Below are 25,263 nucleotides of genomic sequence, written 5' to 3'. Positions count from 1 at the left end.
AGGGAAAGGGAAGCAGGCTTTGGAAAGGACAAAGAAAATAAGATTGGGGGGAGAGACTAGAAAAGCAATTTACAAGAAAACAATGGGAAGACGTATGTTTGGCTCCAAGTATGCAACCAAGTCTAGAAGATTTAGGATCTTTGCTTGAAAGTGTTTGCATAGGTATTTTTATACCCAACGGAGATGCCAAATTATTTTTCCTCAGGCAGATAGCAAACATTGGAAGTATAGTGAAGTAGAAAGGGGTAAATAAAAACATATGTTTTGGGAGTGAAATGAGTTGTCAGATTTTAACAATTCCTTGCAGGGTACTCCATCAGAAATACTGGGTGAGCAAAGGGCCGTAAAGAAATGATTCTTTTGAGCTGGGATACAGGAACTGAATTCCTCAGACATAATAAGGTCTGATTAAGTTTAATTCTGTTGGCTGCCTAAAAAGCAAATTACTAGAAAATGGAAATCAAAGTCTACACCAACTGCATTTGAAGTACTGAATATTATAAAAGAACTGGAAGGGATCTTTAGAACAGGAAAAAGCCTGAACATTATAAAAGAACTGGAAGGGATCTTTAGAACAGGAAAAAGCAAATTACACAGAAGTAAATGTAATAGCAACAAAGTATGAAGCAGCGAAGACAACCATGCAGCTCGGTTCAAATCAAATAAAACTCCAATTGTAGCATCCAAAACAGCAGCTTTATTACATGCACAAAGATGGTAAGCGCTTTCACAGTTCAGCTTCCTAAACTAAGTTTGACTATGGAAATATTGAACCCTGAACTTCGAAACGCAAGAAGTTCGGTCAGAACAGCGATTTTTTCCCGGGGGGGGGGGGTCGCTGTTCCGGCACAAAACAAAAAAACAAAAAAAAAAAAACAACAAACACTTCAAACTCTTTCTAATGTGGGGGCTGTGCCCCCACACACACCCTCACTTAAATATCCCAATTCCAAGATCGCACCACAGTAGAGGAAATAGCAAAGCCATGGAAACGACTCACCAAATTTTTCCCTGGGAAAAAATTCAGTGTTCCACGGCTTTGCTATTTTGAGATTTCGAACTTCCCAGTTCAAAGTTTCGGCGTTCGGACAATTCAACGTTCGAACTTATGATATAGACCCAGTGTCAACCATATGAAAGTCAAACTTTTGAAAGTTCGATCATCTAATATTGACTCCCATTTTCCCAAATCTGTCCAAGGCCCTAGACTCACTCTTAGGGAGAAAGCAGATGAACTCTCCTCTGAGAGTTCTTTCTTTATTGTTGCCACTACAACCATGACATCCACAGGAGGACCCTTACTCCAGTGAAGTTAGTTTTTCGAAGACGCTAGAATCCAATCAGATTTGTTTGGGTATAGTCTTTCCTGTGTTAGGTTCCTTCCAGGCTCGCTTAGCCACCAGATCAATTAAGTGCATCAGAAGGAGGGACCACCCACGATGTAGAAGAGCCAGTATGAAAAGCCTCCAAGAACACACAGTCTTCCGAGGAAGGCATATCTGTGGATCAACTCCCTTCTGTTTGATCAATTCCAGAATTTCTCCAAAAGCGATATTAACAAAGGGGGATCTAGGAGAACCTTTCCCTTCTTCTAAATCCATGTCTTCTGTAAGGGATTCTGTCGAAGAGACTGTCCGTCTGTCAAATGATGAGAAGCGGATTCCAGAGCAGAATAAAGTTTTAGATTGGGTTGTACCCAAAAGAGATGGAGGCACCTCTTCTCTCAAAACATGACAGGAATCAATGGAAGGCCTCGAAGGCTGAGGAAGTCTCTCTAAATGGTGGAACGGAGACATAACCTGAAGCTCCAGCCCTTCCCATCTCCGAGGTAGACAGAAACATGCAGTCAAACGTCAGTCTAAGTGGAAGGGGCAGTTCCAACAACTTCAGAATCGAACTCTCTCCCTAAATATTGTCTCTGAATCTTCAGCTCAGATTCTCATCTCGATTGTAAATGCCTAGAATCGAGAGACTGAGTTGTCAGGGCCAAAATGAATGGCACTATCGGCATAGACAAAGATGCTCTAGGGACCTTCAGATCCGAAGTTTTTCGTTCCGATAAACAGACCTGCAACAGAGTCAAACATGGTTAGGATTAGCAGAGAAGTTCTCGACTCCATCAAAGGGGATGGAGACAGGAGGATTCCCAACTCTAGTTGCAGAATTTCTGCATCATCCTGTCAATGTTGGATTCGGTGAGACCCCTAGTAGACTGAGCAGACTTGGAAGATTTTATTGATGAAGCCCTAGACCTTTGCTAAAGAACAGGGAAATGAAGTCAAGGACTAATCGGATATGAAGTGAAGAGCCTGGATGGAGAAAGAGTTTAGATCTGAGGGCTTCGGCATTTTTTTACGTTGGACCTGCTGACACTGAAATCCATGGACCGATTTTCAGTATTATCAATACGCTTCTCAGGAGTCATATATTTAACAGGCTCCTTTGACTTTGGAGCTTCTTTGTCAGTTTCTTTTTCTTTAGTTGTCGCTGGAGAAACCACTGAGGACCCTAAGGTGTATGGAAAAAGACAACTTTTTAAAATAACTTGTCTCTTCTGATTGAAGAGCTTTGTGGCCAAAAGAAGCACAAACGCCACAGTCGGTTTCCAAGTGCACCACTCCCAAGCAGTAAATGCACATGGAATGAGGGTCCTGTGGTTGAATTTTGTAGTCACGCTTTCCATATTTTTTAAAGCTCTTGTCTGACATAATTAACAGACCAGAAAAGAAAACGAAGGCAGACGAAAAAATAAACTGTTAAAATAGGACTACCACCAAGACTATACTACCTAAACACACTAAATTTATTTATTTATTTTATTTTATTTTACTTTACTTAACATTTGTTTACCAGGATGGTCTGGCTGGACAGCTAGTATCCGTTTTTCAGCTGAGTCCTAGGGAGAAAAGCTCCACAAAGTTGTTACATAATATGAGCAATATATACATATATATAATGACAATCAATCAAGGTACAGATGTAGAAAGGTTGACATGCTAACAATACAGATATAAATAATGTCTTTGTAGAAATGTATAATTTTTGTATAGTATAGGCATGCAAACAATATTACAGTATGAACAAAGAGAGGATGTAATACAGTATCATGTGTTTTACTAAAGCAAGGGGGGTACCCTCTTTCAGGTGGATGGGAGTCCAGGGAGGTCCTTTGCAGATACATAAATGGTTGGTGTATAGGTAGGATTTTAATTGGGTTTTGAAGGTGGTTGCATATTTTTGTAGTCTGAGGTCAGGAGGCAGGGTATTCCAGATTTTTGCATCTTTGTTAGTGACAAGAGATTTGCCCGAGCTATTTTTACATTGGATATTTTCTATTACAGCTTTTTTGCTAGATCGCAACTGCCTAATTTGAATTGTAGAAGGTTATGAAGCCAGACAGGTCAGGGCTTTTTCAGGATAGTATATGATATGGTGTGTGCCAGGCTGAATTTGTGGTATTGTAGTAAATTTGGGAATTCTAACCAATGTCGTTTATTTAGGGATTGTCAGTGGTGGGAGCGTGATATGGCTTTGGCAGCGAATCTAACGATTTTGTTATAGCATGTGGAGAGTTTATTAAGGTCAGTTTTATTTAGGTTTGTCAATACTAGACATGCATATAATATAGTTACTAGCAGAAGGGTTCTGGCTATGGTGATTCTAGCTTCGAAAGTTTGAGAGTTTATTGGGGGAAACTGTATCGAAAACTTTGGATAAGACTAGAAAGGTGGCAGAGACAAGATTATCTTGGTTCCTGTATGTATTTATGATGTTGGTGAAGTTAATTAGGACTGAGGTGGTGCCATGGGATGGGCGGAAGCTGTGTTGCGAGCTGGATAAAAGGTTATTAGAGAGGAGATGGGTGAGGAGTTGGGTGAATACATCTTTCTAGGATTTTGGATAGCGGTGAGAGGATGGCAATGGGTTGGTAGCTGGAGAGATCGGTGGATGGTCTGCCATTGTGGAGGGAGATAATGAAAGAGGTTTTCCACAAGGTTGGGACAGTTTGTTCAGTGATAGATCTATTTATTAGCAGTGTGACGGGGTAGGCTACGACTCTGGATGCTAGTTGGAGGTATTCGGCAGGAAGACTGTCTGCAGCAAGGGTGGTTGGTTTAAGTTTTGCTAAGAGATTTTGGACAGTATACATTGATACAGGTTTGAGTGAGAAGGGGGTAGGGTTAGTCTGGTGTTTAGGAAGTTGGGTAAGGTTATTAGGGTTTGTATAGTTTAAGTATAGAAGAAGTGCACACCAAACAAAACAAACCAAACCAAACTCCAAACGTAAAAAAGAAAAAACCTAGGCGTTTAAACAGACTCCCAAGAGATGGACTGTGACACAAGTATTAACGCTTTCATTCACTTAATTTAATTTGTGAACTTCTTCAGAAAACAAACATACAATCCTACCCAAGCTCCCTTAAATACTTAAAAACAGGAAATGACATCAGACAATAAAAAAATCAAACTAGTACAAAACATATTTACTCCTTAACTATAATGAAAATGTATATGCTATGATAACCTAATGATTAAAATGAAAGATTAATAAATTAAAAATTAATTGTACATACATACACATATAAACTTGTTTGTAAATACAAACTCTAATCCTTCCCAAAAATTACCTATTTAATAAAAAACATTTCAAATTTATGGATTCATTTAGTCCCGGTAATTTATCAGCAGCTAGACAAAGTTGCCACAATGTTTCTTTACATTCTAAAATGTTGTTCAAATCCCCTCCCAATACCACTTCATTAACCTTCTCTAATACTGAGAATTCAAATTTTTTTAAATCTGAACATACTGCAGCATGTTTTGCCAGTGAGTTGAACATATCTTTATTTTTAATAGCTAAATTATGCTCGTATATTCTATGTTTCAAAGCTCTTTTTGTTTTTCCTATATAGTAGTGATTGCATGACACACAACAAGCAATGTATACTACATATTCTGTATTGCAGTTAAAATATCCTTTGGCCCGTACTGTGTAATTTAAAGACTTTACAGTCACAAAGGAACTATTGCTGATGAATCTGCACTGTTTGCAGTTCTAACAAGTATAAGTTCCTTTCTTGATACTTACTGCTCTAAAATTATCATGATATTTTCTATTGTTTACTTCTAACACAGACTTTATGTTAATCACCTTTTTGTAAGTAAATCTCAGTGTTATACCTATTTTTACAGCCAATTCCTTGTTCCCCAACAAAACTTTCCAATTGTTTTTTATGATGTCCCTTATTAACCACATTTCATTGACTATGGGTAAAGGAAATTAAATGTAATAACTATTCTTAGTTTCCATTTTTTTCTGGAATTGAACTTATACAAATATCCTTTGACAAAAGAATGGGTTTAGCTATTCCCTGCCTTAAAGATATAACTTCCTGTTCTATATTCTTTAGCCACTCTACACCATATCCTCTGCGCAGAAATATAGATCTTAGAAATGTAATTTTAATTTCATTTAGAAAAATGTCATCATCTGTCGTTAATCTGCTCAGACGAATGATTTGACCTTTGACTACTCCCTTCTTCATATGTGGTGGATGCAAGCTTTCCTTGTGTAGATATTGATTTGCAAATATTTATTTTCTAAGTATTTTACTGTGAAATGTGTTGTTTTCCTTGTCTAAACTTAATTCCATGTCCAAGTATGAGATGTTTTCACCAAACCCACTGATCTTGAATTCTAAGAAATTTGTGGTATTGTTCATGTCTCTTACCATATTCACAAATTCCTCATGTATGCCTGTACACAAGAAGAATAAATTGTCAATAAATCTAAAATAAGATTGCACCTTACTATAACTCCGGTGTTTAACAAGGAATTTTAGCTCCCAGTTTGCAATCACCAAATTGGCAAAAGCTGGTGCAACCCTAGCCCCCATAGCTGCACCTCAAACCTGTTGATAGATGTTTTTATCAAATCTAAAAAAGTTGTTGTCAAGAACAAGTTCCATGAGGCTACAAATGGTGTTAATCTTGGTGTTACCAAAGTCTGTGTTCAGTCAAATATTCTCTAAGGTAATCTAACCCCTCTTCTTGATTTATAGAAGTGTACAAGGACTTGACATCAAGTGTGCCAAAAACAGTATCCTCTAAAGTGACATTTAAATTACGTAACTGTTCTAAATGATGCCAAGAGTCCCTTATGTAGAATTTAGATTTTTGCACTAGTGGATTTAAAACATAATCAAGCCAAATAGATATATTTTCAGTTTTAGAATGTTTGGCTGAAATAATGGGCCTAAAGGGTGGATTCATTTGATTTGCTTGTATTTTTGGAATACCAAAAAAAGTAGCTAATTTCGGGTGTTCTACCAAAAGATAATAGTGTCATAATTCAGTTCACCTTCACTAAACATATCAAACAAGGCTACATCCACTTTTTGAAAACCTTTTTTTAACTTCTTTGATGTTTACTTTTTTGTAAGTGACACTGTCATCCAACATTTCTAGTAAAGACCTATTATATTGGTTGGTATTCATAACCACAATCTTACCACCCTTGTCCGCCTTCATTGTTCTGATGTTAGAATTCCTACATAAATCTTCCAAAGCAGTTTTTTCTCCCTGGTTTAAATTTTCTACATAGTTGTGAAAACTGATCTTTCTAAAATCGTTCTCGCATAAACTTTGGAAAACTTGAAGCAGTGTGTAAGGGTGGGTTGAAAGTACTAGGTTTCTTTGGGTTATGATCTAAAATCCTAATATCTGATGTTTCTGTCACATCTTGCATGTTGTAACTTTGATTTAATTTTCTCAAATACAACCTAAAATCCATTAACAACCTCCCTATATTCATTTTGTTTGTAGGTATAAAAGAAAAACCTTTTTTCAACACATTTACTGCTTCATTTGACAAAATAGTATCAGACAAATTAACAACATTAATGCCATAGTCTTCTACTGTCCTTATTGATGTTTTTATTACATCCAAATCTTTTGACATTAATGTTTCCTGTGGTTTTGATTTTTCCCTTTCCCTTTTCCCTTCCCTTTGTATTGGGTGGTATTGTACCACCTGTAAGTCTGCTTGTTCTTTCCATTGTCCATGGGAGAAGGAACTTGATTCTGTGACTTATTGCCACAGGTAACTACTTGTGCATAATTTCCTCGATTGTTACTTGAAGTGTCCTTACTGGATTGTTCACCAACAGTTGGTGTAGTACCTCTAATGTCATTACCATCAGCATTACCAATGTTGTCTTTACTAATGTTTTCTGCCAATGGAGAACGAACTTCCTCATTAGCGTGTGTACATGTGTTTTGTACAGATGGATAGTTGTTATTGACGTAAGATTTGTTAGTTCCTTGCACATTTAGCACCCTATCTTGTAATATGTAAGCTTGTTTGGTTTGGTATGCCAAAATGTCTCTTTTTAGTTTCGATTGTTTTCTCGCCACTATTGTAGCCCAGTGTCTGTCGGCCTTCGCCTCGACACTGTTGTAAAGTACTACGTGGTCTACAAAACACCCATAGTTTTTGATTTTTGCATCAAGATCTTTAATGTTCTCTAAGTGCTATTATCTCTTTTTGGTAGTGTGCAGTAAGTAAGCGCATCACAGTAATGCCAGTATTGTTATACAGTTCAATCAAAAGTTCACATAAATCATCACCTGCTTTTACACAATTAGGAAACTTGGCCATACGCAAACCTTGAGGCACAAGTTTCCTATTAATGCACTCTTCGAAATATAAAATTTCAAGTTCTAAGGTAACATACCTAAATACCATTCTCCAGTTCAAAAATTGATTTTTTTACAGTTAACATTGTCCAAGTAAGTATCATCTGTGTTGCACTTGTTACACTATCCGAATTCGTTGTTTGTACTGCTGAAAACAGATTGTCATAGGATTTACATACATAATCCCAAACGCTGGACTCTCTGGCATATTGATATTCATTAGAAACCTTTTTCGCTGCTACATTCATACTAACGGAATCCGCTCCATCCTCTGTTACGTCATTTCCTGTACCTCTCCGCGGTGTATTTGAAACATTTTCGGATCTGGTTTCACCTCCCCTGGTTACAAAGTCCGACGAAGATGAACAAACCATATTTTCTTTTAAAGATCTTGATGCAAAAATCAAAAACTATGGGTGTTTTGTAGACCACGTAGTACTTTACAACAGTGTTGAGGTGAAGGCCGACAGACACCGGGCTACAACAGTGGCGAGAAAACAATCGAAACTAAAAAGAGACATTTTGGCATATCAAACCAAACAAGCTTACATATCACAAGATAGGGTGGTAAATGTGCAAGGAACCAACGAATCTTACATCAATAACTATCCATCTGTACAAAACACATGTACACACGCTAATGAGGAAGTTAGTTCTCCATTGGCAGAAAACAACATTAGTAAAGACAACATTGGTAATGCTCATGGTAATGACATTAGAGGTACTACAACTGTTGGTGAACAATCCAGTAAGGACACTTCCAAGTAACAATCGAGGAAATTATGCACAAGTAGTTACCTGTGGCAATAAGTCACAGAATCAAGTTCCTTTTCTCATGGACAACGGAAAGAACAAACAGACTTACAGGTGGTACAATACCACCCAATACAAAAGGAAGGGAAAAGGAAAAATCAAAACCACAGGAAACATTAATGTCAAAATATTTGGATGTAATAAAAACATCAATAAGGACAGTAGAAGACTATGGCATTAATGTTGTTAATTTGTCTGATACTATTTTGTCAAATGAAGCAGTAAATGTGTTGAAAAAAGGTTTTTCTTTTATACCTACAAACAAAATGAATATAGGGAGGTTGTTGATAGATTTTAGGTTGTATTTGAGAAAATTAAATCCAAGTTACATCATGCAAGATGTGATAGAAACATCAGATATTAGGATTTTTGTTCATAAACCAAAGAAACCTAGTACTTTCAACCGACCCTTACACACTACGCTTCAAGTTTTCCAAAGTTTATGTAAGAACGATTTTAGAAAAATCAGTTTTCACAACTATGTAGAAAATTAAACCAGGGAGAGAAAACTGCTTTGGAAGATTTATGTAGGAATTCTAACATCAGAACAATGAAGGCGGACAAGGGTGGTAAGATTGTGGTTATGAATACCAACCAATATAATAGGTCTTTACTAGAAATGTTGGATGACAATGCCACTTACAAAAAGTAAACATCAAAGAAGTTAAAAAAAGTTTTCAAAAAGTGGATATAGCCTTGTTTGATATGTTTAGTCAAGGTGAACTGAATTATGACACTTACGATTATCTTTTGGTAGAACACCCGAAATTAGCTACTTTTTTTGGTATTCCAAAAATACAAGCAAATCAGATGAATTCACCCTTTAGGCCCATTATTTCAGCCAAACATTCTAAAACTGAAAATATATCAATTTGGCTTGATTATATTTTAAATCCACTAGTGCAAAAATCTAAATTCTACATAAAGGGACTCTTGGCATCTTTTAGAACAGTTACGTAGTTTAAATGTCACTTTAGAGGATACTGTTTTTGGCACACTTGGATGTCAAGTCCTTGTACACTTCTATAAAATCAAGAAGAGAGGTTAGATTACCTTAGAGAATATTTGACTGAGAACACAGACTTTGGTAACACCAAGATTAACACCATTTGTAGCCTCATGGAACTTGTTCTTGACAACAACTTTTTTAGATTTGATAACATCTATCAACAGGTTTCAGGTGTACGTATTGGGGCTAGGGTTGCACCAGCTTTTGCCAATTTGGGGATGGCAAACTGGGAGCTAAAATTCCTTGTTAAACACCGGAGTTATAATAAGGTGCAATCTTATTTTAGATTTATTGACAATTTATTCTTCTTGTGGACAGGCACACATGAGGAATTTGTGAATATGGTAAGAGACATGAACAATACCACACAATTCTTAGAATTCAAGATCAGTGGGTTTGGTGAAAACATCTCATACTTGGACGTGCAATTAAGTTTAGACACATTAAAATATTTAGAAAAGAAATATTTGCAAATCAATATCTACAGAAGGAAAGCTTGCATCCACCACATATGAAGAAGGGAGTAGTCAAAGGTCAAATCATTCGTCTGAGCAGATTAACGACAGATGATGACATTTTTCTAAATGAAATTACATTTCTAAGATCTTTATTTCTGCACAGAGGATATGGTGTAGAGTGGTTAAAGAATATAGAACAGGAAGTTATATCTTTAAGGCAGGGAATAGCTAAACCCATTCTTTTGTCAAAGGATATTTGTATAAGTTCAATTCCAGAAAAAACGGAAACTAAGAATAGTTATTACATTTCATTTCCTTTACCCATAGTCAATGAAATGTGGTTAATAAGGGACATCATAAAAAACAATTGGAAAGTTTTGTTGGGGAACAAGGAATTGGCTGTAAAAATAGGTATAACACCGAGATTTACTTACAAAAAGGTGGTTAACTTACAGTCTGTGTTAGAAGTAGACAATAGAAAATATCATGATAATTTTAGAGCAGTAAGTATCAAGAAAGGAACTTATGCTTGTCAGAACTGCAAATAGTGCAGATTCATCAGCAATAGTTCATTTGTGACTGTAAAGTCTTTAAATTACACAGTATGGGCCAAAGGATATTTTAACTGCAATACAGAATATGTAGTATACATTGTTTGTTGTGTGTCATGCAATCACTACTATCTGGAAAAACAAAAAGAGCTTTGAAACGTAGAATATACGAGCATAATTTAGCTATTAAAAATAAAGATATGTTCAACTCACTGGCAAAACATGCTGCAGTATGTTCAGATTAAAAAAAATTGAATTCTCAGTATTAGAGAAGGTTAATGAAGTGGTATTGTGAGGGGATTTGAACAACATTTTAGAATGTAAAGAAACATTGTGGCAACTTTGTCTAGCTGCTGATAAATTACCGGGACTAGATGAATCCATAAATTTGAAATTTTTTTTATTAAATAGGTAATTTTTGGGAAGGATTAGAGTTTGTATTTACAAACAAGTTTATATGTGTATGTATGTACAATTAATTTTTAATTTATTAATTTTTCATTTTAATCATTAGATTATCATAGCGTATACATATTCACTATAGTTAAAAGAGTAAATATGTTTTGTACTAGTTTGATTTTTTTATTGTCTGATGTCACTTCCTGTTTTTAAGTATTTAAGGGAGCCTGGGTAGGACTGTATGTTTGTTTTCTGAAGAAGTTCACAAATTAAATTAAGTGAATGAAAGCGTTAATACTTGTGTCACAGTCCATCTCTTGGGAGTCTGTTTAAACGCCTAGGTTTTTTCTTTAAGTACAGAAGAAGTAAAGCAGTCATTGAAACTGGAGGCTATATGTGTGTTTGAACAGTCTATATTAGGTGGGGGAGGTGTTACTTTACCGGGTTAGAGGATGTTGTTCACTGCAGCCAAGAATTTTTGAGGGTTGTTACTATGTTTTCTTTGTAGGGAAGTGCAGTGATTTTGCTAGTCAGTCTTAACCTGTTTCTTAGCTTTGTTTCTAAGTTCAGCGTATACTTGCCTAGTTGTGAGTGTTTTGTGTTGTCGGCATGTTTTCCACGCCTTACTCTCCTCTTTTAATAAACCCCTTGTGGTGCTTTCTAGCCATGGGGCCAGGTTGCTGTGTATTATAATTGTTTTGATTGGGACTAGCTGGTTGAGGATGTCTAGAAATATGAAGCTGAAGTACTCTATGGCAATGTCAAGTGGAAGAATTTTCATGGGAGACCGGTTACAGGATTCCAAGGCTTCTAGGAAGTGGTCTTTGGGGGAGTTAACTGACTTAAGTTTTTGCCTGAGGATGAAGGTGGGATTGTGGTCACTTAAGAGAGTTGGGCAGTGTTACACAATGAAGAGCAGTGCTGGGCTGATTTGTGAGGATCCAGTCTAGTATGGATTCCCTTTTTGAGAACTTATTTATGCGTGTGGGTGATTAAATGAGTTGGGTAAAAGTATATAGGTTTATGTGATTGGTGGGTGTTGGAGAGTGGACAGAGTTCCAGTTGATATTAACATCACCTAGGAGTATGGTTTCTTGGAGGAGGGTGTGGGAGGCCCAGTGGAGTACTGACTCTAATGTGGTTAGGTTGCCCCCTGGGGATATATAGATCCAGAGTATATTTAGGTGGTTGTGCTGGTTTAAGAGGAGCTTGGTTCATAGTTCATACTAGGCTATCTGCCCTGGGGCATTTATAAGCCTAGCCCGATTGTGTTTGGCTTACGCCACCCCTGATTTTGATACTGTGCCCTTTTTTTAAGTTTAGTTTACTGTGCCTCTGTCTAATAGTGACATGGGAAGAAATCCCCGACAAACCTACAATCCCTCCACATCCACTCATCAAGATTCTTCTTGTCTGAGGTGCTCTGCTCTCTGCCTAAATAATTTTAATTCTATTCTCTGGGTTATGAATCTGTCCCTCCAGCATGGAATAAACACCCTTGCAGGTCTTGAACCTATATCCCTATACACTACAGTCATAGTAGTTAACCACCAAGCTATCATTGGCAAATACAGTTTCAGCATTTTTGGAGTTAGAGGGTTCTTGTTGGAGTAGTTACAATTTTAAGTTGATTTTGTAAACTAGAGCTATACCTCCACCTTTTTTGTGGAGACTGTCTACTCTTAGAATGTTATATCTGGGAGGGGTTATGGTGTCATCCTTGATATGTGGTTTAAGCCATGTCTCAGTTATGAGTATTATTTCAGGGTTATATAGGGTGATGGCTGACTGTAGCTCATCTATTTTGTTCATATTACTGCGAATGTTTAGATTGAGTATTAGTAGGTCAGTGGGTTTGGGCGAAGTGGTATTTGGGAGTTCAGTCTGTTGTTTATAATTGTTGTTGGGGCGGGATTGTGGTGAATATCTCCTCCTAGTAGTAGTTGGGCTGCTACTTTGGTAACTGTTCTGAGGTACAGCATCATTTGGCTGTGGAATTGGAGGCATGACTGTTTGGAATGTGGGGCATAGTGGATTGGGGAGGTGATTTGAAAGATGTTTTGGCTGTAACTGGATGGAGCTGTGATTGCTGGTTTGCAGGGGACTGAAATGGTAAGGGGTAGGGAGGGGGACTTTGGATAATGGTGTGTGATGGGTGAGTGGAGGTATGAGGTGATAATGGTGGATGTGGGGAGGCATAAGAGCAGGGACAGTAGTTGTAATGCAGAACTGTATGAATGGGAGTGAGGTGTATATGACATATTAGACATGGTGTGGGTTGAAGCTTGGTGGTGTGTGCTTGTGAGAACGGATTGGATGGATTGGTATTGAGAGTACTGTTACGAGTTGTGAGGGGTGGGTGTAGGAGTAGAGAGAGGGTGTGGATGGAGGAGGGAGTTGTGTGTATTGTGTTTGTGATTGTGGGGTGGAGTGTATTTCAGAGTAAGGAGAAGATGTGTGCGTGACTGTGACTAGGAGTGGCTGGTGGGTGTGGTTGAGAGGTCAGGGGATGCAGGGATGAGACAGATCTGTGAGTAGTAGGGGTGGGTGGGAATTGGGGCAGGGTAGGGGAGTGGAGGAAGCTAGAGCAGTAGCAAGGGCAAACGGAGCGGGGATGCACCAACATTGCAGCAAAGTGTGCACAAAAAAACAAACAATCAGTGTATTTGGCAAGAGGATGTGTGAGGTGTTGGGAGAGCAGTAGAGGTGTGTGAAGTGACTGTTGTTGATGGAGTTTGCCTGCATAGGAAGGTTTGAGTGGGAGGAAGGTCTGCTGGATATTGTCAGAGTGGAGGTGGGGGAGGGGGAAATCAGGGAGAGACTGAGCTGGAGGATGGAAAAGACCTGAAGAGGGGCCCAGAGTGCTTGCAGTGGTATGCCTGGCAAGGGGGGGTGGCCTTTTGGGGCTCTCAGGATTAGAAGGTTTAGTCCAACAAATTTAGTGAATTGTGGGTTAGTAATAAACACTTTCCACTGCCAACCCAGTTGCTGTGCTCACAAGTATAAAAATAGATAATAACCTTGAGTGGTGATTTTTAATTGGGAACTTGCATAGTTTTGCAACTCTTTGGAGTTATCCTGGTGGTTCCTGTTGATCTGTACTTTATAGGAAAGCGCTGGGCTGCTTAACTCAATGTAGGGTGTGCTCTAATGGAGAACACAACAAGAAGAAAAAAAATGAAGGAAGTAAGTAAGGGTAGTTAGACAGTGTAAGGCTTTATACAGTCCATCTGGAACTACTTTGATAGGTAGGGAACAAAGGGTTATTTGCAGCTAGAAGTCAATGATCTAAATTGTTCCTCAGGGTGGTTATAGACTATATAAAAAGAAAGTTTTTTTTTTCTTAAACTACATAAATATAGATATATACAGTAGAGAAAAAGAAAGCAACGGAAGAGTGTCCGAATCAAAATAAATGGGAAAAAAAAACATCACTTGTCAATGATGAGCTCACAGCCTCTGCAACCGTTCAGTTGAAGAGGCAAACGAGATCTGAGGTTATTAGAATGTGGTGAGGAAATTATAGGTAGGGGAAGAGTCAGAACCCTGGAATAAAAAGGTTTGAAGTTGCCAAGGCCGTTAAATCAGATGAAAATGGACAACACTGGGTGTATTACTTAAAATTAATATTTGTTTTAGTGTCAAGCTACTCATTCAAGTATTAGGCGTGTGTAATTCTCCAAACAAATGCTGTTTTGGGATTACAAGCTAAAGTACATGACCACTGGAGAAACTAACATCCCAATGTAAAGAAATACTGAAACACTTCTATTTAAAAAAAAAACATACAAAGTGTTATACACATCCTCCAGTTTCTAAACATAATTATAGCCACCAGGGTGGGTGATTCATGGAAGAATATACCTTACAAAGGCAATAAGATCCTCCACTAGCTGTGCTGGGCCTTAAAACATTACTGAGCAGTCTGCTACTTGCTAATAAATGTCCACTGTTTTGGGTATTATTACTTACTTAATCAACATCTACTAAGACTGGAATAATTTTTCTATTGCTACTATTCCAACAAATAAACATTCAGCATTGATGAATACTTTTTTTCCTGTATCATTTTCTCCACTTCACCTACCAGCTATCAAGCCTCTCCATGATAAACAGGTCTATTCATTCCCTGGTAGTGAGAGGGATCTATGACACGTCATCGAAAAGTCCTTTCGTTGAACGGCTTTTAAATCGAAAATGCCATTAATAGAAGTCGCTTTTGTGAGATCGCAGTACCGTGAAGATTGGAAAATTTGTCCTTTCCTCTCTGTAGTGCGATTTTGGAGTTGGTATATATATATATATATATATATATATATATATATATATATATATATATTTTAGCGGGGGGGGGGGGCACAGATCCCCATAAAAGCAACTTCTATTAACGGCATTTTCGGTTTAAAAGCCATTCGATAAAAAGGACTTTTCAATGTCGTGATACAGACCCAGTGAGAGTCATCCTGAGATCCACCAGAGCAGCAGCCCGCATGGGGAGGGGTCTTCGCCTAAACAGACAATGGGGAAGTGTGTGCATGCTCACTGGCATCCCAGTAATGGCAGCATTTTGTGGTAAGGCCCACAGCCAGACTCAGGTAAAGTGGGGCACTACGTGAAAATGTTCCATGCCAACCCCCAACTAACCATCCTATCCCATCCTGGCCTACTCACACTATCCACATTAAAATAAAAAAAAAGAAGAAGAGGAAAAAAGTAAACATTTTGTCTTGATCTATTTTATGTTCTATCTAAGCATGACTACAATCTGATAACTGTGGAGGAAACAACTGCATTAAGCCAGGACTCCAAAGGAGTTCTACACGCTCTGAGGTGTATTTGAGTTTTTTTTTTTTTTTTTTCATCCAGTGATTGTCTGAACAAAAACTATGACGACAGATTCAGCCTTACTCTTTGATTTCTTTTTTTCTGCATCCTTTTAGGACTTCCTAACTGCCCAAGACTACACCGTAATACATGCAGTAGAAACCAATACATGCAGTAGAAACAACCATATTAAACTGTGGGCCAGGGAGCTATTAGGCCTTCATAAGACTTGAGGTTTCTATATGCTCTGTGATGAATCTTACAGATTTTTTAACAACTTTTTTGTCCAGGGACTGCCTGAAAAAAGCCATGATCAAGGAAAGAAATTTAGTATTCCTCTACTTTCTGCCTGCATCCTTTCAGCACACTGTAACTAACCAAGACTAAACTTTAATAACTCCAGTGGAAATAACTGTATTAAGCCAAGGGACTGGGGGTGATAGGTCCCCTGAAGCCATAATGTTTGATGCTCTAAGAAGCATTTGACAGTTTATTTTTATTTATTTTTTTGCAGCCTTTTCTTCCAATGGTGACCTGAATGAAAGCCATGATTAGGGAAAGAAATGAAGTCTTACTGTTCAAATTTGCTTTTCCTTACATCCTTTCAACACACCAACTGTCCAAAACTCCCTTGTAATAACTAAATTAAGCTTGGGATCTGGGAGTCAATATGCACCCATAACGCATGGGATTACAGATGCTATGAGGTGCATTTTAGAGCTCCCCCAATCTTCTGATCCAGTGATGACCTGAACAAAACTTATGCACATTGAAAATAAATTAAATCACACTTTTTATTTCAAAAAGAAGTAAGTTGCATCCACATTTTCAGACTCAAAGTTGAAACAAAATACCAGTTCACAATAAATTGAGAAGGCAATGTTTGTGGGAATACATATAGTGTATCTAAGAATCAGTACCTACTCCCTTGCCCCCTACCCCCTCTTCAAAATAGGTAGTCATTTTCTGAGTATTCCCATCTAGTGTTAAACTGGGATTAAAATATAAGCATAAAAGCCCACAGCCACATTTTACACTGTTGCTATCATACTTGTATACAACATGCCTCCTCACATATTACTCACAAAATACAGCCACCTTCTGTGTACTAGACAAAATTGGGAAATAAATGAATAGAATACATTTTCTGTCAGACATATATAAACAGCATGCTTATTTACTTTCTCCCAAAAGATATCAACCTGTACATGCATAAAACATTGACTGAGAAAAATGAAAAAAAAATAAAAAATAACATTTCTAATTTCTAGTCAGAACAGTGCCCCTATACAAGCTACAGTGGCCTTTTGTGCGCCCTTCTGAAGTTTGTGAGGAAAGTTAAAGGAATAATGACCACACACTGCCTGGCACAAGACAAGATATAGTGACCTCAGAGGCTTGGGAGAAACGTTAACGAAATAAAGACAATGTCACCAGACCCTACAGGACAATGTCACCAGACCCTACAGGACTTTGTGTGTGCAGTCATGAGGAGGGCTGGTTCTAGACTTGGTGGGATTTCAAGACAGAGGCAATTACTAACCATGTAAAAATCCATTTATGCAGGCATTGGTGTGTGGGGGCCACCAGCCCCCCAGAAGATTTGAGCATCTGGGTATTCTGTGAACCATTTATCTCTTATTTTTGAGAGAAGTGTAAAACTGAGCAAGTGACAACAAAATCATTTACTTTCATTCAGTTAGCTCCTACCAAGCAGTTACATCCACTTCTGTGTACAATACAGACATCTGATTATGATAAAAAGAGGATGACAATGTAAAGTAAGTCACCTTTGTACCAAAAAAAAGCAACACATTAAAGTATTGCATGTTGCTTCACATAATCACATTAGTCAAGCAAACCCAACATAATAATCAAAACAGCAACAAGCAGCTAGTCATCTTCTTCTACATACAACAGCCACAGCAATTATCCTTACTCTATGCATAAAGTATCCTGCTAAGGGGTCCATCTTACTCTCACAAAGAGACGCACCTCCCTGGACTACATGAAAAGAGACATACAGGAGCTCTCTGATCATGTAGCCCAGGCTGGTATGACCCTGAGCAGCATCTTGCCCTCAACAAGAATGATGCCACAGTATAAAGACAAAATGATCAATTTTTACAATTGGCTAAGTGATTGGTGTCATTCAAAGGGGATCCAGTGTCTGTCAGCCTGGGATGACATGCTCGACAAGCCACGATGCTTCACCAGGGACGGCTTGCACCTGTCACCCTTAGGCTTTCGAATACTGGCTAAGGCTCTTGCCACCCCCATAGTGACTTTTTTAGGCAAGGCTCAAGAGACAAAAAACTAAGGGTAATGCTACTCAACGCCAGAAGTCTTAACCTCAAGATGCACACACACAAGGCACTCCTCAGTATGGAGAAAATCGTTATCTGTGCAGTAACAGAAACCTGGTTCAAGGCTCCAGAGAGCACCCCAGCACTACCAGGATTCAACTCATACCATTCTTTTCGGCCCCAGAACTCTGACCAAAATACCAAAAGGAGGGGGGAGTATCCATTTTCATCAAGGATACCCACACCTTCAGGTTAGTGGCACTGCACTAGGCAGCTGAGACCATCCATGTGCAACTAACAGTAGGTAAAGCTGCTTTTCAGTTTGTAGCCTGCTACAGATCACCAACCTTGTCTCAGGACCCCCACTCGGCATTCCTGAGAACATTGGAGAATATGAAGGTCTCACCAAACACCATGATATTGGGGGATTTCAACTACCCAAACATTGACTGAGAAAACTACTCAAGTTCCAACTCTTTTGCCCAACGGTTCCTGGAGTTTATAAACTCAAATGCCATGGAACACCTGGTCACCACTCCCACAAGAGGGGCCAACATATTGGACTTGGTCATCACCAACATGGGGCTAAATGTTCCACACCAGAGGTAAACCCCTCGTTGGTAAGATCAGACAATAAACTAATCACAATGGACATCCACATCCAGACCCCACCCCCAGCCAAGGGAACCACTGTGAAAAATTTCTCAAAAGCAAACTTCACACTTCTCAAGACTGAGGTGGAAAGTTTCAAAGCCCCTGGGCAAATGGAAAATGCTACCAAAACTGCAGAATCCTTTACAAATGCACTCTCTGAGCATCTACAAGAATGCATGGATCGTGCCATCCCAAGTAAAACCAAGACTCACTCCTCCAAAAACAGGAGACCAGTCTGGTGGACCCCGGCCATAAATAAGCTATACAACAGAAGGAAGGAGGAAACTATTACATAAGGCAAAATCCCAAAAAGGGAAGGCATCCCTAATCATTACTAGCAAGAAACTTCGATCCCTCATACAATCATCAAAGGCTAGCTTTGAAAGAAAAATCGCCAAGGACTCTAAAGATAACCACAAGGCGTTCTTTAGCTACGCCAGGAACCTGGGTGGCATCTCTCAGGTAATCCACACAGCCTACCTGGACACAATACCCCACTCTGGCATCATAAATAAGCTTACCAGCTTAAACATTAACCCATATGTCACAAGACTGGTTGCAAACTGGCTCAAGGATAGAACTCATATGGTCAGATCCGCGGGTGCCATGTCAGACTCTAAACCGGTTACAAGTGGCGTCCCACAGGGCTCAGTCCTGGGACCCCTCTTGTTTGGTATATACTTCTCGGAGGCACAGGCAAACGCGGGAGGACTGTGGCTTACCAAGTTCATAGATGATTGCAAGCTGGGAGCCATAATTGACTCTCCGGCTGACACAAGCATCCTCAAGATGGGCCTTACGGAGACGAATACCTGGTGTCAAAACCATGGCCTCAAGCTAAATGCCAAAAAGTGCATAGTCATCCCCTTTGGGAAAAATAAAGTACCCACAAACTACCACATAGGAGGTAATCCACCAAGTATTACAGAAGAAGTAATTAGGGATCAGGGGACCCAAGAAGACAGCAACCCCTCCTTTGACAATCACATTGCCAAAGTGGTTAGAAAAACCTTCTATATAGCTCACCTAATCACAAAAGGGTTCACATCTAGATCAAGAGAGGTCATTGTGCCACTCTACTCAAATCGCTCACCAGGCCCATAATTGAGTACAATGCCCCATTTGGGATGTACCTTACCCGACACCTGCAACAACTGGAGAGTCTACAAAAATACCTCACCAGAGGATAGTGGGCCTCAAACAGATGCCCTATGCAGCTCGACTAAAGAAACTCCAGCTCTACTCAGTTGCTTACCGCCTACTCAGAGGCGATCTCTGCCTGACGTTCAAGGCCATGTCTAACCTGGAATTGTTGGACACGCTCCAACTCAAGAAAACAAATTCCATTAGAGCTACACGCTCCAGGGATTTAAACCTTAGCACAACAATTAACAGGGCATGTTGGAGGGATAGATTCATATCCCAAAGGCTTCCCTCGCTCTGTAATAAAAATCCCAGTCCATGTTAGGCACAGCCCCTCGCTGACCCTCTTCAAGAGGAATCTTGATGAGTGGATGGGAAATTGTAAATTTACTCCTGGGATCACTTCTATGTCCCTGCTGGACAGAGGCTCGGGAATCTAGTCTAAAAGGGTGGCGAAAGCCAACAAATTCTGGCTAGGCTTATAAATGGACAATAATGGTGTCACTGTCAGAATATTCCAAACTATTATAAACACACCAAAAAGTTTATTATAAAGCTTTTTTGTCTCACACCCTCTTCACAACAAATAAAAATAAGCAGCAGCATTAGCATTTAAATAGATTAAAAACATCACACACTTCAGCCACCCATTCACTCATTTCAAAAAATCAAATTAAAAAAGAACATATACATATAATGGTGTCACTGTCAGAATATTCCAAACTATTATAAAACACACCAAAAAGTTTATTATAAAAGTTTTGGTCTCACACCCTTCTCAGTACAAATAAAAAATAAGCACATTCAGCATTTAAATTAAAAGATTAAAAGCTCACAATGCTTCCAGCCACACCCATTCAACCATCAAATCAAAAATCAAAAAAAAAAACATATACATACATAAAAAACTTTTAAAACACATTTAAAATATGAAAAATGAAACACATAAACATTTCTAATATAAATTTAAATGCCCTAAGGCATATAGCTAAGTACCTACCTATGAACAAAAGCACACCAGTCCTTCGAAGCAGAATAGCAACTGCTTAAAATGAGCAAATACAAGGACAGTTACTTTCATTCAACCAACCTCCACCCCCAGCCAACAGTTATAGCCACAATGTCAGATGTTTAATATTTCACCTCCAAAGTCCATACAAACAAGTTGCCACACACAAAAGTATTCCAATCCAAGTTCCTCCACACAAATCACAAAGACAGAAAAATACTTCCCCAAAACATCTTGTTGATCATTGCCAGAATTATTGTAAAAATAGTAAGAACACTTCTCACTGGAAAATTCCCCTCATCCCAACTGCTCACACAAATTGCAAAGCCAGAAATATTGCCAAAAAATCTATTTAATTATGGGGGTTTCTCTGATAAGTTCTGTTTGAACAGAGGAACCAAGCAGGGGTGTCCTTGTTCACCTATATTTGCGTTATATTTAGAACCACTAGCAAAGAAACTAAGGGACTCAGAAATTCAATGATATAGCTGGCATGATAATCAAGAAAATGCGGCTTTATTTCCAGATGATGTTATCTTGCATCTATTAAAACCAGGAAATAACATTTCAGTGTGTGAAATAAGAAAATTCCAAGTCTTTTCAGGATGCAAAATTAATGAAAATATAACAAAGGCTATAGCTGTAAACCATGCACCCACACACAAACTGGTTCAGTGATGCCCATATTTACGGGGACATGATAAAATGAAGTACAGATTAAAAGGATTCTGTTATGGCAACTAAGGATAAGTGGGAAGAGACTAAACCATACAAAACCTGTGAGAATGAAGCTCTGTTTTATGGGTACGGATAGCGAGATAAAATAATGAAAATGTGTTTCGTCCCTTTAGTTTTATATACAGGTCAGGCATATTTTTATCAACCAGAGAAGTTGTGGATAGCAAATAATAAAGAGTTGAAGAATTTTATCTTCCAGGGGCGAAGAGGTCGAGTGAAGTGGGATAAGCTGATCCTCCCAACAAAACAATGTAGTTTGGGATTACCTAATTTGAAGAGTATTTCATGGCTACACAGTTAAGGCTGATTTTATAATGTATATACATATAGCACAAGTAGAAAGTAAGTTATATTTCAAAGTGGAAAGGGATGATGAAACAGGAGGGAAGTTCAAGAAATAGAGACTGCAATTTTGGATGCAGATCCTTAAGGAGAATAACAATACAAAATATTACAGTAGCAAAAAGCATTTTAAGAACTAAGCCAAAACTGGAATGGAGAAAAAAGATTCTGCCGATAGAGATGACAGTATTAGGGGTACATAGAACAGGCAAGAAGGGGTTGCAATTTATTGGAGAAAACTGGCAAAGAAATCAAGGTATTCGGAGCAAATAATTAGGCTCTGAAAGGTAAAACAATGTGAGTAGATCAAGAATTGTTTGGACTGCAGGGTAGACGTCCTTTCCTATCAATGACTGATATCAGATTATAGGCAAAGACAAAGGAATAGGAGGAATCCTAAGTGAAAGGCCAGCACTGATATAGGTTTTAGTAGAATCTAGAACAGAAGCTGCTGTTAAAAAAGGGATAATTAGTAGGGCATATACAGAAGAGGTTAGAAAGGATTAGGAAGTGAGATTGGATAAGCAGTTCACAAAGAAATAATGGAAGGATATATGTGGGACTCCCAAATACACAACAAAGTCTAGAAGATTTAGGATCTTTGCTTGGAAGTGTTTGCATAAGCATTTTTATACCCCAAGCAGACTCCAAAGAATTTTTCCTCAGGTAGACTGCAAATGCTGGAGGTGTGATGGGAAGAAACAGTTAACGGCGAAAATATTTTATGGGAGTGTAATGAGTTTGCAGACTACTCTATCAGAAAGACTGGGTGAGCAAATTGGTGTAACTAAGGAAATTATTTTTTTTTTGAGCTGCGATACAGAATTGGAATTGCCTAGACACAGTAAAGCAGTCAATTCTGGTGGCTTCCAAAAAAGCGATTATTAGAAAATGGAAATCAAACTCCACCAACTGTACTAAAATTAGTGAATACAGTAACCGTCATAAACAGGAAGTGTGACCTTTAGAAAGGATAGGGGCAAATTACATAGAAAAAAGGGAATTGTGGGAACAATATATGCAGAATACTGTTTTGGAGGAGCTATGCAAGGAACAACTGACAATGACTGGGTAGATTATCAGTTACGTATAATGTTAGTAACTGAAAATACATCAATATACTTTGTTTTCATTTATATATAGTTTGTTTTCATTTATATAGTAATTTACTGAATTATCACTTAGTTAAAAAAAATATTTATTAATTAATTATAGCCTCATAGAAGATTACTAGGCTAATGGCGTAAGTCTAGCCAATATAGCCCAATTTTACCCCAAAAAAACAATATATGGCCCCTAGGGGCAACAGGATGGCATGGATTTGTGCCTGTGCGTTGAGTATCATACAGATCACCCCTCTCCATAAGGGACACAAGCACTACCCCAGATTCAAATTTGCAACTCCCCATCCACTGATCCAAACTGTGTTTAAAGAGGGCTAGGGAAGGGGTCTACATTAATGGGAATAGGAAGCCAGTTCCAAAGAAGGGGCAATCTCAGAGACACATGCCTGTCTCTCCAGCATGTTTTGAGTTGCTGACTAATTTAGATCCCTAGATTGGGTGACACCTGTGCTGTTTGACTTGTGGATGTGTAGCAGCTCCATCAGGGCTGGATTTGTGAATACCTTGTAGGACAGGCATAGGTCACCCTTTAATAGTCAGTGGGAGACAGAGTAAAGGGATAGGGCTTTTAGTCTATCCCCGTAGTTCATGTTGTTTACACCCTGTATCTTCTTTGCAAGGAACCTCCGAGGTCGCTCCAGCTACTTTAAGCACCTAGTCAAGTAGATGCTAAATGGTGCACTGTACTCGATTATTGGTCTAATGAGGACCAAGTACAGAGGGATTACAATTTCCTTGGATATGGATGCCATAATTTACTTATAAAAGTTGTGCCACATAAAAGGAATTCTTCACCACTATGGACAAGTGGTGGGTAAAGTTCAGGCTACTATCTATCTGCGTACCTAGAGCTCTCACCTCTGAGTCTACTATAAGGGGCATGCTACTGATGTTGTAATTTGCAGAGACATAGGATTTCCCAAGGGTTTGATAATGCATTTTTTGCATTTTGTTTTAGGTCATGGTTCTGACATCAATCATTTGTCCAATCTAGACAATCCTTAAGGATATCTACATTGTTGGGGGATTTAATCACTGGCCCCAGCTTGCAGTCATCAGGAAACTGTCACCCAGAGGCCTTCAAGATTTGCCTCTACTTCAGAAAAGTATAGTCCGAACAGGAGTGGTCCCAGTACCGAGCCCTATGGCACACCACTAGTAACTGGCCTCTTGCTGGATATGGATTCACCCACTTTAACCATGTGTGTCCTGTCCATGAGGCAACTGGCTATCCATCTAGTGACATAAGGATTTATGCCCAGTTTTGAAAAGTTTATTTATAATACCAGATTGGAAAACTGTGTTAAATGCCTTGGCCAGGCTGAGGTAGGTGGTATGTACCGTTTTATTTTCATCCATGGCCTTAGTGACTTTTTCAAATAAATCCACCAGATTCAGTAGGCATGACCTTCCTTTGAAACAGCCAAACTGGGTCGGGTCCAGTGTTTGGACGCCTCATGTTATTTACCAGGTCCATGATTATTCTTTTCATGGCCTTGTATACAAGACTAGTCAAACTCATGGGTCTGTAATTTCCCGGGTCAGCAGATGGTCTCCCTTTATAAAGAAATATGACTGTTGCGGTCCTCCACTCTATCGGGACAAAGTCATTCCAGAGGCTGTAGTTAAGAAAGATCCTAATGTGCCTGCTAAGTCCTGATTTAAGCTAAGAGGCAACCTGGTATATGGCCCCATTGAAACTGTGTTTTCAGCTTTAAAAAGCAGAGTTGCAACCTGTTCTTTGGTGATAATTGGCGGTGGAGTGGTGGAGGGTATTTTTTGGAGGAGAACTGGGGGTGATGGAGAGGTGAAACTTATTTTATTAATTTTATATTTGTTTACAGGGAAATGTCCGACTAGGAAGGATTACTCATTTTCAGCGGAGGCCCTGGGAGAAAATCTCCGAACAATAATACATAAAATATAAAAACAAAAACATACAGTATTAAAAACAGTAAAAAATACAGTTATAAATTACATAGAATGTATAGGGAGCATATAGTAAAATTCAATACAAGTAAAGATAAAAAATACAACATTCAACTTCAAGTTGAAATTGTCGGCCAGCAGAGTTGCTATGTCTTCTGGGTGAGTATAGGTGATGCAATCTACAACTAATTCCATACATCACTGGGTGTTGCCCTTAAGATTGCACACAAAACTGAGAAATGCCTTATGGTTATCCTTAGCTTTGG

The 25,263-nt window shown here is 38.7% G+C and overlaps 1 protein-coding gene across 1 annotated transcript in view; it reads right to left on the bottom strand.

Annotated features, from left to right (window-relative positions):
• LRWD1 (leucine rich repeats and WD repeat domain containing 1) overlaps window positions 1–25,263 on the bottom strand; it is a 721,948-nt gene that overhangs the window by 691,122 nt on the left and 5,563 nt on the right. The window lies entirely within an intron of this gene.

This window comes from Protopterus annectens, chromosome 13.part0 (assembly GCF_019279795.1).
Source record: "Protopterus annectens isolate FY-2018-M chromosome 13.part0, PAN1.0, whole genome shotgun sequence".
NCBI lineage: Eukaryota > Metazoa > Chordata > Ceratodontiformes > Protopteridae > Protopterus > Protopterus annectens.
Note: the sequence above shows the minus strand (reverse complement) of the source record. Positions and strands in the feature narration are given on the sequence as shown.